Consider the following 14,178-nt stretch of genomic DNA (forward strand, 5'->3'; position numbering starts at 1 on the left):
TACAGACACTACTCCTATATACAGACATCCCCACTATATACAGACACTACTCCTATAAACAGACATCCCTCTATATACAGACACCACTCCTATATACAGACATCCCTCTATATACAGACACCACTCCTATATACAGACATCCCTCTATATACAAACACCTCTCCTATATACAGACATCCCTCTGTATACAGACACCACTCCTATATACAGACATCCCTCTATATACAGACACCACTCCTATATGCAGACATCTCTCCTATATACAAACATCCCCCTATATACAGACATCTCTCCTATATACAGACATCCCCCTATATACAGACATCTCTCCTATATACGGACATTCCTCTATATACAGACACCACTCCTATATACAGACATCCCTCTGTATACAGACACCACTCCTATATACAGACATCCCTCTGTATACAGACACCACTCCTATATACAGACATCCCTCTATATACAGACACCACTCCTATATACAGACATCCCTCTATATACAGACACCACTCCTATATACAGACATCCCTCTATATACAGACATCTCTCCTATATACAGACATCCCTCTATATACAGACACCACTCCTATATACAGACACCACTCCTATATACAAACATCCCTCTATATACAGACATACCTCTATATACAGACACCACTCCTATATACAGACATCCCCCTATATACAGACACCACTCCTATATACAGACATCCCTCTATATACAGACACCACTCCTATATACAGACATCCCTCTATATACAGACACCAGTCCTATATACATACATCCCTCTATATACAGACACCACTCCTATATACAGACATCCCTCTGTATACAGACACCACTCCTATATACAGACATCCCTCTATATACAGACACCACTCCTATATACAGACATCCCTCTATATACAGACACCACTCCTATATACAGACATCCCTCTATATACAGACACCACTCCTATATACAGACATCCCTCTACATACAGACACCACTCCTATATACAGACATCCCCCTATATACAGACACCACTCCTATATACAGACATCCCCCTATATACAGACACCACTCCTATATACAGACATGCCCCTATATACAGACACCACTCCTATATAGACATCCCTCTATATACAGACACCACTCCTATATAGACATCCCTCTATATACAGACACCACTCCTATATACAGACATCCCTCTATATACAGACACCACTCCTATATACAGACATCCCCCTATATACAGACACCACTCCTATATACAGACATCCCCCATATACAGACACCACTCCTATATACAGACATCCCTCTATATACAGACACCACTCCTATATACATACATCCCTCTATATACAGACACCACTCCTATATGCAGACATCCCTCTATATACAGACATCTCTCCTATATACAGACATCCCTCTATATACAGACACCACTCCTATATACAGACACCACTCCTATATACAGACATCCCTCTATATACAGACACCACTCCTATATACAGACATCCCTCTATATACAGACACCACTCCTATATACAGACATCCCTCTATATACAGACACCACTCCTATATTCAGACATCCCCCTATATACAGACACCACTCCTATATACAGATATCCCTCTATTTACAGACAACTCTCCTATATTCTGACATCCCCCTATATTGAGACACCACTCCTAAATACAGGCATCCCCCTATATACATACACCACTCCTATATACAGAAGTCCCTCTATATACAGACCCCACTCCTGTATACAGACATCCCCCTATATACAGACACCACTCCTATATACAGACATCCCTCTATATACAGACATCTCTCCTATATTCAGACATCCCCCTATATAGAGACACCACTCCTATATACAGACATCCCCTATATACAGACACCACTCCTATGTACAGACATCCCTCTATATACAGACACCACTCCTATATACAGACATCCTTCTATATATAGACACCACTCCTATATACAGACATCCCACTATATACAGACATCCTCCTATATACAGACACCACTCCTCTATACAGACATCTCTCCTATATACAGACACCACTTCTATATACAGACATCCCTCTATATACAGACACCACTCCTATATACAGACATCTCTCCCTTATACCGACATCTCTCCTATATACAGACATCCCCCTATATACAGACACCACTCCTATATACAGACATCCCCCTATATACAGACACCACTTCTATATACAGACATCCCTCTATATACAGACACCACTCCTATATACAGACACCACTCCTATATGCAGGCACCTCTCCTATATACAGACATCCCTCTATATACAGACACCACTCCTATATACAGACATCCCCCTATATACAGACATCTCTACTATATACAGACATCCCCTATATAGAGACACCACTCCTATATACAGACATCCCTCTATATACAGACACCACTCCTTTATACAGACATCCCCCTATATACAGACACCACTTCTATATAGAGACATCCCCCTATATACAGACACCAGTCCTATATGCAGACATCCCCCTATACACAGACATCCCTCTATATACAAACACCACTACTATATACAGACATCAATCTATATACAGACACCTCTCCTATATACAGACATACCTCTAAATACAGACACCACTCCTATATACAGACATCCCCACTATATACAGACACTACTCCTATAAACAGACATCCCTCTTTATACAGACACCACTCCTATATACAGACATCCCTCTATATACAGACACCACTCCTATATACAGACATCCCTCTATATACAAACACCTCTCCTATATATAGACATCCCTCTGTATACAGACACCACTCCTATATACAGACATACCTCTATATACAGACACCACTCCTATATACAGACATCTCTCCTATATACAAAAATCCCCCTATATACAGACATCTCTCCTATATACAGACATCCCCCTATATACAGGCATCTCTCCTATATACGGACATTCCTCTATATACAGACACCACTCCTATATACAGACATCCCTCTGTATACAGACACCACTCCTATATACAGACATCCCTCTATATACAGACACCACTCCTATATACAGACATCCCTCTATATACAGACACCACTCCTATATACAGACATCCCTCTATATACAGACATCTCTCCTATATACAGACATCCCTCTATATACAGACACCACTCCTATATACAGACACCACTCCTATATACAGGCATCCCTCTATATACAGACATCCATCTATATACAGACCCCACTCCTATATACAGACATCCCCCTATATACAGACACCACTCCTATATACAGACATCCCTCTATATACAGACACCACTCCTATATACAGACATCCCTCTATATACAGACACCACTCCTATATACATACATCCCTCTATATACAGACACCACTCCTATATACAGACATCCCTCTGTATACAGACACCACTCCTATATACAGACATCCCTCTATATACAGACACCACTCCTATATACAGACATCCCCCTATATACAGACACCACTCCTATATACAGACATCCCCCTATATACAGACACCACTCCTATAAACAGACATCCCCCTATATAGACACCACTCCTATATACAGACACCACTCCTATATGCAGGCACCTCTCCTATATACAGACATCCCTCTATATACAGACACCACTCCTATATACAGACATCCCCCTATATAGACACCACTCCTATATACAGACATCCCTCTGTATACAGACACCACTCCTATATACAGACATCCCTCTATATACAGACACCACTCCTATATACAGACATCCCCCTATATACAGACACCACTCCTATATACAGACATCCCCCATATACAGACACCACTCCTATATACAGACATCCCCTATATACAGAAACCACTCCTATATACAGACATCCCTCTGTATACAGACACCACTCCTATATACAGACATCCCTCTATATACATACGCCACTCCTATATACAAACATCCCTCTGTATACAGATACCACTCCTATATACAGACATCCCTCTATATACAGACACCACTCCTATATACAGACATCCCTCTATATACAGACATCTCTCCTATATACAGACATCCCTCTATATACAGACACCACTCCTATATAGAGACACCACTCCTATATACAGACATCCCTCTATATACAGACACCACTCCTATATACAGACATCCCTCTATATACAGACACCACTCCTATATACAGACATCCCCCTATATACAGACACCACTCCTATATACAGACATCCCCATATATACAGACACCACTCCTATATACAGACATCCCCCTATATACAGACACCACTCCTATATAGACATCCCTCTATATACAGACACCACTCCTATATACAGACATCCCTCTATATACAGACACCACTCCTATATACAGACATCCCCCTATATACAGACACCACTCCTATATACAGACATCCCCCATATACAGACACCACTCCTATATACAGACATCCCCCTATATACAGACACCACTCCTATATGCAGGCACCTCTCCTATATACAGACATCCCTCTATATACAGACACCACTCTTATATACAGACATCCCACTATATACAGACACCACTCCTATATTCAGACATCCCCTATATAGAGACACCACTCCTATTTACAGACATCCCACTATATACAGACATCTCTACTATATACAGACATCCCCCTATATAGAGACACCACTCCTATATACAGACATCCCTCTATATACAGACACCACTCCTTTATACAGACATCGCCCTATATACAGACACCACTTCTATATACAGAGATCCCCCTATATAAAGACACCACTCCTATATGCAGACATCGCCCTATATACAGACATCCCTCTATATACAAACACCACTCCTATATACAGACATCCCTCTGTATACAGACACCACTCCTATATACAAACATCCCTGTAAATACAGACACCACTTCTATATACAGACATCCCCCTATATACAGACACCACTCCTATAAACAGACATCCCTCTATAAACAGACACCACTTCTATATACAGACATCCCTCTATATACAGACACCACTCCTATATACAGACATCCCTCTATATACAGACACCACTCCTATATACAGACATCCTTCTATATACAGACACCACTCCTATATACGGACATCCCCCTATATACAGACACCACTCCTATATACAGACATCCCTCTATATACAGACACCACTCCTATATACAGACATCCCTCTGTATACAGACACCACTCCTATATACAGACATCCCTCTGTATACAGACACCACTCCTATATACAGACATCCCTCTGTATACAGACACCACTCCTATATACAGACATCCCTCTATATACAGACACCACTCCTATACACAGACATCCCTCTATATACAGACATCTCTCCTATATACAGACATACCTCTATATACAGACACCACTCCTATATACAGACATCCCTCTATATACAGACATCTCTCCTATATACAGATATCCCTCTATATACAGACACCACTCCTATATACAGACATCCCCCTATATACAGACACCACTCTTATATACAGACATCCCTCTATATACAGACACCACTCCTATATACAGACATCCCTCTATATACAGACACCACTCCTATATACAGACATCCCTCTATATACAGACATCTCTCCTATATACAGACATCCCTCTATATACAGACACCACTCCTATATACAGACACCACTCCTATATACAGACATCCCTCTATATACAGACACCACTCCTATATACAGACATCCCTCTATATACAGACACCACTCCTATATACAGACATCCCTCTATATACAGACACCACTCCTATATACAGACATCCCCCTATATACAGACACCACTCCTATATACAGACATCCCCATATATACAGACACCACTCCTATATACAGACATCCCCCTATATACAGACACCACTCCTATATAGACATCCCTCTATATACAGACACCACTCCTATATACAGACATCCCTCTATATACAGACACCACTCCTATATACAGACATCCCCCTATATACAGACACCACTCCTATATACAGACATCCCCCATATACAGACACCACTCCTATATACAGACATCCCCCTATATACAGACACCACTCCTATATGCAGGCACCTCTCCTATATACAGACATCCCTCTATATACAGACACCACTCTTATATACAGACATCCCCCTATATACAGACACCACTCCTATATTCAGACATCCCCCTATATAGAGACACCACTCCTATTTACAGACATCCCACTATATACAAACATCTCTACTATATACAGACATCCCCCTATATAGAGACACCACTCCTATATACAGACATCCCTCTATATACAGACACCACTCCTTTATACAGACATCGCCCTATATACAGACACCACTTCTATATACAGAGATCCCCCTATATACAGACACCACTCCTATATGCAGACATCGCCCTATATACAGACATCCCTCTATATACAAACACCACTCCTATATACAGACATCCCTCTGTATACAGACACCACTCCTATATACAAACATCCCTGTAAATACAGACACCACTTCTATATACAGACATCCCCCTATATACAGACACCACTCCTATAAACAGACATCCCTCTATAAACAGACACCACTTCTATATACAGACATCCCTCTATATACAGACACCACTCCTATATACAGACATCCCTCTATATACAGACACCACTCCTATATACAGACATCCTTCTATATACAGACACCACTCCTATATACAGACATCCCCCTATATACAGACACCACTCCTATATACAGACATCCCTCTATATACAGACACCACTCCTATATACAGACATCCCTCTGTATACAGACACCACTCCTATATACAGACATCCCTCTGTATACAGACACCACTCCTATATACAGACATCCCTCTGTATACAGACACCACTCCTATATACAGACATCCCTCTATATACAGACACCACTCCTATACACAGACATCCCTCTATATACAGACATCTCTCCTATATACAGACATACCTCTATATACAGACACCACTCCTATATACAGACATCCCTCTATATACAGACATCTCTCCTATATACAGATATCCCTCTATATACAGACACCACTCCTATATACAGACATCCCCCTATATACAGACACCACTCTTATATACAGACATCCCTCTATATACAGACACCACTCCTATATACAGACATCCCTCTATATACAGACACCACTCCTATATACAGACATCCCTCTATATACAGACATCTCTCCTATATACAGACATCCCTCTATATACAGACACCACTCCTATATACAGACACCACTCCTATATACAGACATCCCTCTATATACAGACACCACTCCTATATACAGACATCCCTCTATATACAGACACCACTCCTATATACAGACATCCCTCTATATACAGACACCACTCCTATATACAGACATCCCCCTATATACAGACACCACTCCTATATACAGACATCCCCATATATACAGACACCACTCCTATATACAGACATCCCCCTATATACAGACACCACTCCTATATAGACATCCCTCTATATACAGACACCACTCCTATATACAGACATCCCTCTATATACAGACACCACTCCTATATACAGACATCCCCCTATATACAGACACCACTCCTATATACAGACATCCCCCATATACAGACACCACTCCTATATACAGACATCCCCCTATATACAGACACCACTCCTATATGCAGGCACCTCTCCTATATACAGACATCCCTCTATATACAGACACCACTCTTATATACAGACATCCCCCTATATACAGACACCACTCCTATATTCAGACATCCCCCTATATAGAGACACCACTCCTATTTACAGACATCCCACTATATACAAACATCTCTACTATATACAGACATCCCCCTATATAGAGACACCACTCCTATATACAGACATCCCTCTATATACAGACACCACTCCTTTATACAGACATCGCCCTATATACAGACACCACTTCTATATACAGAGATCCCCCTATATACAGACACCACTCCTATATGCAGACATCGCCCTATATACAGACATCCCTCTATATACAAACACCACTCCTATATACAGACATCCCTCTGTATACAGACACCACTCCTATATACAAACATCCCTGTAAATACAGACACCACTTCTATATACAGACATCCCCCTATATACAGACACCACTCCTATAAACAGACATCCCTCTATAAACAGACACCACTTCTATATACAGACATCCCTCTATATACAGACACCACTCCTATATACAGACATCCCTCTATATACAGACACCACTCCTATATACAGACATCCTTCTATATACAGACACCACTCCTATATACAGACATCCCCCTATATACAGACACCACTCCTATATACAGACATCCCTCTATATACAGACACCACTCCTATATACAGACATCCCTCTGTATACAGACACCACTCCTATATACAGACATCCCTCTGTATACAGACACCACTCCTATATACAGACATCCCTCTGTATACAGACACCACTCCTATATACAGACATCCCTCTATATACAGACACCACTCCTATACACAGACATCCCTCTATATACAGACATCTCTCCTATATACAGACATACCTCTATATACAGACACCACTCCTATATACAGACATCCCTCTATATACAGACATCTCTCCTATATACAGATATCCCTCTATATACAGACACCACTCCTATATACAGACATCCCCCTATATACAGACACCACTCTTATATACAGACATCCCTCTATATACAGACACCACTCCTATATACAGACATCCCTCTATATACAGACACCACTCTTATATACAGACATCCCTCTATATACAGACACCACTCCTATATACAGACATCCCTCTGTATACAGACACCACTCCTATATACAGACATCCCTCTATATACAGACACCACTCCTATATACAGACATCCCCCTATATACAGACACCACTCCTATATACAGACATCCCCCATATACAGACACCACTCCTATATACAGACATCCCCTATATACAGAAACCACTCCTATATACAGACATCCCTCTGTATACAGACACCACTCCTATATACAGATATCCCTCTATATACATACGCCACTCCTATATACAAACATCCCTCTGTATACAGACACCACTCCTATATACAGACATCCCTCTATATACAGACACCACTCCTATATACACACATCCCTCTATATACAGACATCTCTCCTATATACAGACATCCCTCTATATACAGACACCACTCCTATATACAGACACCACTCCTATATACAGACATCCCTCTATATACAGACACCACTCCTATATACAGACATCCCTCTATATACAGACACCACTCCTATATACAGACATCCCTCTATATACAGACACCACTCCTATATACAGACATCCCCATATATACAGACACCACTCCTATATACAGACATCCCCCTATATACAGACACCACTCCTATATAGACATCCCTCTTTATACAGACACCACTCCTATATACAGACATCCCTCTATATACAGACACCACTCCTATATACAGACATCCCCCTATATACAGACACCACTCCTATATACAGACATCCCCCATATACAGACACCACTCCTATATACAGACATCCCCCTATATACAGACACCACTCCTATATACAGACATCCCTCTGTATACAGACACCACTCCTATATACAGACACCACTCCTATATGCAGGCACCTCTCCTATATACAGACATCCCTCTATATACAGACACCACTCCTATATACAGACATCCCCCTATATACAGACACCAGTCCTATATTCAGACATCCCCCTATATAGAGACACCACTCCTATTTACAGACATCCCCCCTATATACAGACTTCTCTACTATATACAGACATCCCCCTATATAGAGACACCACTCCTATATACAGACATCCCTCTATATACAGACACCACTCCTTTATACAGACATCCCCCTACATACAGACACCACTTCTATATACAGACATCCCCCTATATACAGACACCACTCCTATATGCAGACATCGCCCTATATACAGACATCCCTCTATATACAAACACCACTCCTATATACTGACATCCCTCTGTATACAGACACCACTCCTATATACAAACATCCCTGTAAATACAGACACCACTCCTATATACAGACATCCCCCTATATACAGACACCACTCCTATAAACAGACATCCCTCTATATACAGACACCACTGCTATATACAGACATCCCTCTATATACAGACACCACTCCTATATACAGACATCCCTCTATATACAGACACCACTGCTATATACAGACATCCTTCTATATACAGACACCACTCCTATATACAGACTTCCCCCTATATACAGACACCACTCCTATATACAGACATCCCTCTATATACAGACACCACTCCTATATACAGACATCCCTCTGTATACAGACACCACTCCTATATACAGACATCCCTCTGTATACAGACACCACTCCTATATACAGACATCCCTCTGTATACAGACACCACTCCTATATACCGACATCCCTCTATATACAGACACCACTCCTATATACAGACATCCCTCTATATACAGACATCTCTCCTATATACAGACATACCTCTATATACAGACACCACTCCTATATACAGACATCCCTCTATATACAGACATCTCTCCTATATACAGATATCCCTCTATATACAGACACCACTCCTATATACAGACATCCCCCTATATACAGACACCACTCTTATATACAGACATCCCTCTATATACAGACACCACTCCTATATACAGACATCCCTCTATATACAGACACCACTCTTATATACAGACATCCCTCTATATACAGACACCACTCCTATATACAGACATCCCTCTGTATACAGACACCACTCCTATATAAAGACATCCCTCTATATACAGACACCACTCCTATATACAGACATCCCTCTGTATACAGACACCACTCCTATATACAGACATCCCTCTATATACAGACACCACTCCTACATAAAGACATCCCTCTATATACAGACACCACTCCTATATACAGAGATCCCCCTATATACAGACACCACTCCTATATACAGACATCCCTCTATATACAGACACCACTCCTATATACAGACATCGCTCTATATACAGACATCTCTCCTATATACAAACATCCCTCTATATACAGACACCACTCCTATATACAGACATCCCTCTATATACAGACATCTCTCCTATATACAGACATCCCTCTATATACAGACACCACTCCTATATACAGACATCCCCCTATATACAGACGCCAATCCTATATACAGACATCCCTCTATATTCAGACACCTCTCCTGTATACAGACATCCCCCTATATACAGACACCACTCCTATATACAGACATCCCTCTATATACAGACACCACTCCTATATACAGGCATCCCTCTATATACAGACATCTCTCCTATATACAGACATCCCCATATATACAGACACCACTCCTATATACAGACATCCCTCTATATACAGACACCACTCCTATATACAGACATCCCTCTATATACAGACACCACTCCTATATACAGATATCCCTCTATATACAGACATCTCTCCTATATACAGACATCCCTCTATATACAGACACCACTCCTATATACAGACATCCCCCTATATACAGACACCATTCCTATATACAGACATCCCTCTATATACAGACACTATTCCTATATACAGACATCCCTCTATATACAGACACCACTCCTATATACAGACAACACTCTTATATACAGACATCCCTCTATATACCGACACCACTCCTATATACAGACATCCCTCTATATACAGACACCACTCCTATATACAGACATCCCACTATATACAGACACCACTCCTATATACAGACATCCCCTATATACAGACACCACTCCTATATACGGACATCCCTCTGTATACAGACACCACTCATATATACAGACATCCCTCTATATACAGACACAACTCCTATATACAGACATCCCTCTGTATACAGACACCACTCCTATATACAGACATCCCTCTATATACAGACACCACTCCTACATACAGACATCCCTCTATATACAGACACCACTCCTATATACAGTGATCCCCCTATATACAGACACCACTCCTATATACAGACATCCCTCTATATACAGACACCACTCCTATATACAGACATAGCTCTATATACAGACATCTCTCCTATATACAAACATCCCTCTATATACAGACAGCACTCCTATATACAGACATCCCTCTATATACAGACATCTCTCCTATATACAGACATCCCTCTATATACAGACACCACTCCTATATACAGACATCCCCCTATATACAGACACCACTCCTATATACAGACATCCCTCTATATACAGACACCACTCCTATTTACAGACATCCCCCTATATACAGACACCACTCCTATATACAGACATCCCTCTATATACAGACACCACTCCTATATACAGGCATCCCTCTATATACAGACATCTCTCCTATATACAGACATCCCCCTATATACAGACACCACTCCTATATACAGACATCCCTCTATATACAGACACCACTCCTATATACAGACATCCCTCTATATAGAGACATCTCTCCTATATACAGACATCCCTCTATATACAGACACCACTCCTATATACAGACATCCCTCTATATACAGACATCTCTCCTATATACAGACATCCCTCTATATACAGACACCACTCCTATATACAGACATCCCCCTATATACAGACACCATTCCTATATACAGACATCCCTCTATATACAGACACCATTCCTATATACAGACATCCCTCTATATACAGACACCACTCCTATATACAGACAACACTCTTATATACAGACATCCCTCTATATACCGACACCACTCCTATATACAGACATCCCTCTATATACAGACACCACTCCTATATACAGACATCCCCCTATATACAGACACCACTCCTATATACAGACATCCCCTATATACAGACACCACTCCTATATACAGACATCCCTCTGTATACAAACACCACTCATATATACAGACATCCCTCTATATACAGACACCACTCCTATATACAGACATCCCTCTATATATAGACACCAATCCTATATAAAGACATCCCTCTATATACAGACATATCTCCTATATTCAGACATCCCCCTATATAGAGACACCACTCCTATATACAGACATCCCTCTGTATACAGACAAAACTCCTATATACAGACATTCCTCTATATACAGACACCACTCCTATATACAGACATCCCTCTATATACAGACACCACTCCTATATACAGACATCCCTCTATATACAGACATCTCTCCTATATACAGACATCCCTCTATATACAGACAACACTCCTATATAAAGACATCCCTCTATATACAGACATCTCTCCTATATACAGACATCCCTCTATATACAGACACCACTCCTATATACAGACATCCCCCTATATACAGACACCACTCCTATATACAGACATCCCTCTATATACAGACACCACTCCTATTTACAGACATCCCCCTATATACAGACACCACTCCTATATACAGACATCCCTCTATATACAGACACCACTCCTATATACAGGCATCCCTCTATATACAGACATCTCTCCTATATACAGACATCCCCCTATATACAGACACCACTCCTATATACAGACATCCCTCTATATACAGACACCACTCCTATATACAGACATCCCTCTATATAGAGACATCTCTCCTATATACAGACATCCCTCTATATACAGACACCACTCCTATATACAGACATCCCTCTATATACAGACATCTCTCCTATATACAGACATCCCTCTATATACAGACACCACTCCTATATACAGACATCCCCCTATATACAGACACCATTCCTATATACAGACATCCCTCTATATACAGACACCATTCCTATATACAGACATCCCTCTATATACAGACACCACTCCTATATACAGACAACACTCTTATATACAGACATCCCTCTATATACCGACACCACTCCTATATACAGACATCCCTCTATATACAGACACCACTCCTATATACAGACATCCCTCTATATACAGACACCACTCCTATATACAGACATCCCCTATATACAGACACCACTCCTATATACAGACATCCCTCTGTATACAAACACCACTCATATATACAGACATCCCTCTATATACAGACA

Source organism: Ranitomeya variabilis, chromosome 3, assembly GCF_051348905.1.
Source record: "Ranitomeya variabilis isolate aRanVar5 chromosome 3, aRanVar5.hap1, whole genome shotgun sequence".
Classification (NCBI taxonomy): domain Eukaryota; kingdom Metazoa; phylum Chordata; class Amphibia; order Anura; family Dendrobatidae; genus Ranitomeya; species Ranitomeya variabilis.